This window comes from Corvus kubaryi, unplaced genomic scaffold, assembly GCF_017639235.1.
Source record: "Corvus kubaryi isolate FWS band 111438036 unplaced genomic scaffold, C.kubaryi_AGA036_p1.0 split3-73, whole genome shotgun sequence".
NCBI lineage: Eukaryota > Metazoa > Chordata > Aves > Passeriformes > Corvidae > Corvus > Corvus kubaryi.
The window spans coordinates 28,991,610-28,997,609 of record NW_024582091.1 but is presented as its reverse complement, the minus strand read 5'-3'; positions in this window follow the sequence as shown (position 1 = coordinate 28,997,609).

Genomic DNA, 6,000 nt, shown 5'->3' with positions numbered 1-6,000 from the left:
CATCCCGCCCCGCGCCATCTCTCACGGCGCCCCGCATCCCGCCCCGCGCCATCTCTCACTGAGCACCGCATCCCGCCCCGCGCCATCTCTCACTCCTCACCGCGTCCCGCACCACGCCCCGCACTGTGCTCTGCGCCGCGCCCGCCCCGCCCCAGCCGCCGCACCGCATCCCGCCCCAAGCAGGCACCGCACTCAGGACCGCGCCCGCACCGTGCGCACGCCGCACTCGCCGCACGCCCCGCACCGCGCCCGCGCTGCCCCAGCCCGGCTCGGCAGCGCTGCCCCCGCGCCCCGCCCCGCGCTCCGCTCCGCTCCGCTCCGCTCCGCGCCCGCACCGCGCCCGCCAGGGGGCACGCCAGGGCCGAGGCGGTGCCGCCCCCGATGTCAGCGCCCATTTACCTTCACTTACTGTATTTCATTCATTGTACTTTATTTTATGGTATTTTTACTTTATTATTTGGCTTTGGGGGGGTTTGGGGCGGGTTTTTTTCGTGTCTTTTTAATAACTTCCTTTTTCTGTTTTGCCCGAAGGCAATAAACCCTACCTGTAATAGGTCCAAGAGTTCCCTTCGCAGTGATGCTCTTAAGGTCACCCTTGCTGGCTTAAAAGGAACAAGTAAAGCATTAAGTGCCCCGCGGAACATTTATAATGGCAAAGGGTTTCCCTCTCAGATATTCAGACTCTTTTGCATCCAAACCCAGAGTGATATTTATTCTTTAGCCCCTGCTCCACTCATTTTTTCAGGTTTATTTATAAATAAAACTATATGGCTCAATAAGTGAACCATTATTGGAAATGCCTTTCAGCAATAAGGCATGAATTTGCTGCTATGTTCCTTCTAACACAGGAGTAAAGATTTAATGGTAGCACACCACCTCTCTTACAGTATGATTTCTGTCACTAAAGTAATGGCAAGTGGAGTCAGAGACAGGTGGTGGTATCTATAAACTCTGCTAATGGCCCCATCAACATATGTTTAATGTATTTTAAACTATACTTCACATCCTACTGTTACCAGTACATTTCCTCTGGCACCTCTTCTCAACAAAGAAATTTGGAGAGGAAAGGAAACATTAATAAATCCGAAGTGTTTAATTTGAAAGTAGATATAAAGCTTAACACTCTCATAAGAAGGCTTATTTGACAAGAGATCAGCTCATTACAGACCTCAATAATTTTGTTGCTAGCATTAGTGAAAGGCTTTGACAAAGCAAAGGCTTTTTAGATATAGTTATGGCCTTTCTGCTGTGTTTGGTGTTTGATCATGTCATGCAACAGCATCACCTTCTAATGGATTAGAAAAGTCGACCAGTCATGAGACAACCCTGGGTAAATGTTTGTTGGAAGGCAAAAAGGTCAGTCTACAACAACAGGATTCCTCCTGCTTAGTTTTTTAAAATGTATCTTCCTCTATATACTGCACAGATAGATTTCAGGCTTCAGATCCCCTGCTTTTTGATGAGGGCTTGAGGAAGCCTGCACTGCCATTTCACCTCCAGACTTTCAGAGGGTGAGCTTTGGGTGGTGACAACTTGCCTTTCTCCTCCTCCTCCCTGTGCCCGAGGTGCTGCCAGAGCAGCAGGGCCATAATCCCCGGCAGCATCACCAAGTGCTGTGAGAGCACCGATAGCAGCGATGACAGCACTGATAGTCCTTGTGCCAGCACTTTGCTGATGAATTTGGAGTGAAATCAGCTGTCTTCAGAGTGCAGAGATCCCATAAAGAATGGAAACCTGCAGGAGTAGTCTCCTGTGAGTGTGTGAAGTTAAGACTCCGTTCACTAGGACTGAATTCTGCCTGATCTGCTCATGAAATTCCTACTGAAACCAACACTTAATGTGGCATAGTAAGGAAGAATTTGAGTGCTGTGGTTTCTAGCCAGCCCATGGAGGTCATCCTCAATGTGCATTGTGTCAAACAGCTACTGTTGGACAGCTTGGTTTAGTAGCACTGTTTTAATGCATCACCAGGCACGCTTTCTCCCAAAGGGTCGTATTTCTTGAAACACATCATAACTGTGATGTTGGCATGCTTTTCCTGGGACTGTGCTTGTCTAGCAATGATGACAGCCAAAATTCCCAACCGAACTGCAGTATTCACAGCAGTACCTAAGCTGAAATCACTCAAAATTACCTATTTACTTGTGCCCTCCTCAGGATACAAGGCCCCTTCCAAAAAGTGGATACTTGATGTGATGTTGGGCAAAGAAAGAGTGTCTGCTGTAAAGTGGTGGTGCAGGAGACGTGGGGAGCTCTTAGTACCAAACTCCAGCTGGACTTTTGGTATCCAAACTCCTATGTATTTTTATCTATGGAGTCTACATAATGTATACCTGTAGGAAGACAGTCTCCATCCTTAGCTCCTCTGGGGGTTCAGGAGGAGACAGAGCAGATGCTTTCACTTCACAGCTTTTCCCTCAAGGAAGCTGTTCAGGCAAGGGATGCCCAGGTTTACTTTATGTTCTGGCAGAGAAGAGTCCTGCTCTCAGAACTGGGCACTGAGCATCAGTCCCTCTGGTTCTGGGTGAGGGCAGTCACTAAAGAGCTACTGGATAAAAAACAGAATTATCCTGAGAGAAGACATGGCAATTGTGTCCAACATGCACTATGGGGAGAGGCTGAGATCGGATATAAACTCATGAGTTCTGCCCCAAGCCAAGATTTTTTCAAATCTTTAAAATAAGGCTGTGGCCATGCCTTATTTATTTGGATTGATTTCCTAGTTACAAGTACCTGCTTAGGGTAAAAAAAGCAGGCAAGCCTGAGAATTAAAGAAATTACTAGACATTTGCAAGTCCTCTACAATATGCTTTAAAGGGCTATTTGCTATTATAGATAGTAAAAAAACCATTTGTTATCATATTCTAGGAAAAAATACAAGTATTTTCTATTCACATATAAAAATAATTCAAATTGTTTTTGTGTTGTCAGTGTTATGCCAGTCATGCTGTGGTTTCCTCCAGAACATTAGTTTATGGGGTTCTTTTCTGTTATTAAAGAGGATTGTTTCCACTCTAATGAAATGAAGCACTTCAACATGCACTCAGTCTTAATCGAAAGTCAATGAATCTACTCATATATGTAAAGTTAACTTACTAAAAGCTGGACTGGAATATACAGCAACCTGAAGGATCAAGCCCTAGGAATGTTTCCTCTTTCCTCTTAATCATTAAAGAGGATTTTCTCTTGGATACAGCAGAGTGTCCCTTCCCCTCATTTTAGCCAGTGCAGCTCTCTGCCCCAAATGCTGTTACTTATGAAGAACCCCAGAGAAACAAATCAGCTACTAGAAACTCTTATCTGACTTTTCAATTATGATCTCAAACACCCAAAGTTAGTCTGCATCTCTCAAACCCTGCAGTAAAAATTATAAAGGTGAAACACAGTTATGAGATCTCCTCCATGTTGTAGTGTCACTTTTGGAGCCCATTTTCCCCCTTGCTTTACTTTTTGATTTTGCTCGAGGGTCAATGGTAAGAAAAAGTGTTGAAGACAATCTCCCATTTTTCTGTTTTGGCTTTTACATTCCTGGGTCCATATCTCTTGTCACCAGCTTGCCCAGTGCCTGATTTACCCACCCAGGCAGGAGAGTGAGCAGTGCCTCACAGTGCTTCATGTGCAGCAGGGATGGTGGACATCTCCTGCTGTGTCATGATGGAGGCAGATGAGACTGGATTTTAGCATATTGCTAGTAAAGTAGAGCCAGACTTGCTCTTCCAGCTCCATGTTTGACCATGTGTTTATAAGGGACACAGCCCAACAGAGGGAGGGTTTGTCGCTGTTAAAAAATATGCAGCATATGTACACACTTGGCTAAGACCTCTCAGCTGCAAGAGCACAGCTTAGTGGGATTTCCCTACTACTTGCTTTGTAGAGCTGCTGCTTTCCCTGCATGTGAAAGATCAAGTCTGGGCTATTTGGCATCATCCCCACCTTTTTCTTTCCCCATGGCTTTCCATGTTCTGTTATTTTTTTTCTATAAAATCCAGCGTATGAAATAAAACATCACTTATTTCACTGAATTTTATTTTCATTTTATATGTAAGTACCTCAACCTGCTCATCTTTTTTACCTCTGTAGTCATTCCTGACAAGGTGCTAATAACTCCCTCAGGTGCCCTTGAAATATTGGACTTTACATACAACCCTGCTGAGCCTGTGCATGCAGTATAGTATTGCAGTTTATTTCCTTCGGGTTGTTTGTGGCTCTCTCAGAGCTGCCCATTGATACTGAGGCAGAGATGGTTAACAAATACAGGCTGGGAAAATCAGTTGATCTTCCGTTTGCTGAAGGCCTGATGGAGAGCTGTACTGCAGTAGCTAATGCAAAGTTCTGGTTAAATATTGTCCTACCGTTTGCGCTATACCGTCTGTTGTTTTTACACTAGGGGCTTAGCAGAGGTTGGAGGCAGTATTGACTTTGTAATTAAACTATTTTAACTTCAGGATTTTGTAATCACTGCACTTAAACCATCTGTTATGGTACATGGGCAATTTCCCCACCCCCCCGCTCCACCCCTCCTCTCTGGGAACAAAACGCCATCATGTTTTTAATTGCAAAGCCCCCCTTAGGATGGGGATAGAAAGGGAAAATGAGGATAATTTCCTTTTTCTAAGGCAATGTGCAAAAGTGCGTGGAACTTGCACTCCTTGGAAGAGGAGATGCACATAGGACTTGCACTCCTGGATCCTCCTGTCCCAGGAGCAAAGTAGAGGGCTTCAGAGTGGGCACCTCCCTTTTCTGACTGACTACTCAGCCCTCACCAGGAACTTCCACTGGGAGAAGTAAGAAAAATGGATGGAACTCCAGATCTACCAGGGCAGAGCCTGGCAAGAGAGATTGCTCCTGTGGAGAACCACTGAGCTCTTTGTGCTTAGGGAAAGAAAAAAGAAGATGGGTTAAGGCAGAAGTGAGAGAAGCAGCTGTAGGGAAGCCATTTGTGTCTGTTGACCTACCTGTGTATGTCCCCTGCAAGGTGTCCCACTCCAACACCTTGTAGCTGAAGTTCTCAATGCTGCTCAAACACTAGCACATCTGCTTGGATAATCTTGAACAAATCTCTCAGGATTTGTCTACTCCTGCAAGTTGCACTAAATCAGTATAGAGCAAGTCATAACAAATTGTTCCAGGGGTAAAAAGATCTGGCAATTCACATCAAAATGAGCATCAGCACTCGGCAACCCCAAATTCTGGGCCTTCACCAGTGTAACTAAGTCAACACAAAGACGATTATCTTAGTTGAAACAGTTATGACACAAATATGTATGAATCTGTAATACTGACAGGTATTAAAACCTGGGCTATCTTTCTCTGCCTTGGTAAAACAATTTATTTTCTCACAGCTGTGTGGGATTCTTTTCTTTCGTTTTGTTTCCATGAGTTGTTTTGGTTTGCAGTTTCAGCAGACCAAAATGCTTGCTGAATGTGTATTGAGATGAAGTAGGGGTTTTGCTGGATTCCTGCTTCCTACTTTCCTGCTCTGAATTTAAATCAGTAGGTCAGGCATTTTTGTGCACCCCTTGGGTAAATAAGTCTTTTAGTTTTGATTCATCTTGCCTCAGTTTTGTGTATTCACCTGCATTCTGTTACTGGCAGTCAGATTGGCAGAGCTCCTTTGACAAATACGTGAGAGAGACAAATGCACTCTCACATCTTCTAACATAGACCTGAGTTATTGAAAAATGGAGAGAGAGAGAATTGGCAGGGAATCTTCCTGGTTGTATTCATCAAAATTCACTTTTTTTTTTCTCATGTTCTAGTTTGCCAAAGAAGAATTTTCTTTCAGGGCAAAGTGCTAAATCAGGCAGCAAATGTTCAATATACCTAAATCTCGGATCCAAATGTTCTCCCACATATCATGTCCGTCACACAGGTTGTGTAGACCTGTGCTTTGATCTCAGTCTGATTTTGTTTGGCATTACAGCTTTTGAAGCTCTTCTTGAGGGACAGTAAATAAAACAGAGCTTGAGAGGGGCAGATTTTTGCTGTTTAAGTAGTGTC